Source organism: Propithecus coquereli, unplaced genomic scaffold (genome assembly GCF_000956105.1).
Source record: "Propithecus coquereli isolate 6110/MARCELLA unplaced genomic scaffold, Pcoq_1.0 Scaffold61, whole genome shotgun sequence".
Classification (NCBI taxonomy): Eukaryota; Metazoa; Chordata; class Mammalia; order Primates; family Indriidae; genus Propithecus; species Propithecus coquereli.
The window spans coordinates 6,791,242-6,791,729 of NW_012152063.1; the positions used below are offsets into that span (position 1 = coordinate 6,791,242).

Consider the following 488-nt stretch of genomic DNA (forward strand, 5'->3'; position numbering starts at 1 on the left):
TATCTCCCAGACGGTGTGCACCACAACCATTAGGTGTGAACATACCCATCCTGTCCTCCCCCTTCTCACCTGTCTGACGCCCAATGAATGTTACTTCTATATGTGTACGTAAGTGTTGATCAGTTAATACCAATTTGATGGTAAGTACATGTGGTGCTTGTTTTTCCATTCTTGTGATACTTCACCTGGTAGAATGGGCTCTAGCTCTATCCAGGATAATACAAGAGGTCCTAGATCACCATTGTTTTTTGTGGCTGAGTAGAACTCCATGATATACATATACCACATTTTGTTAATCCACTCATGCATTGATGGGCACTTGGGTTGATTCCACATCTTTGCGATTGTGAATTCTGCTGCTATAAACATTCAAATGCAAGTATATTTTTGATAAAGTGACTTTTTTTTCCTTTGGGTAGATGCCCAGTAATGGGATTGCTGGATGAAATGGTAGTTCTACTTGTAGCTCTTTAAGATATCTCCATATT

General features: G+C 39.8%; 1 protein-coding gene across 1 annotated transcript in view; it reads left to right on the plus strand.

Moving 5' to 3' along the window:
- Positions 1–488, plus strand: part of DNAH11 (dynein, axonemal, heavy chain 11) — a 342,929-nt gene that overhangs the window by 137,810 nt on the left and 204,631 nt on the right. The window lies entirely within an intron of this gene.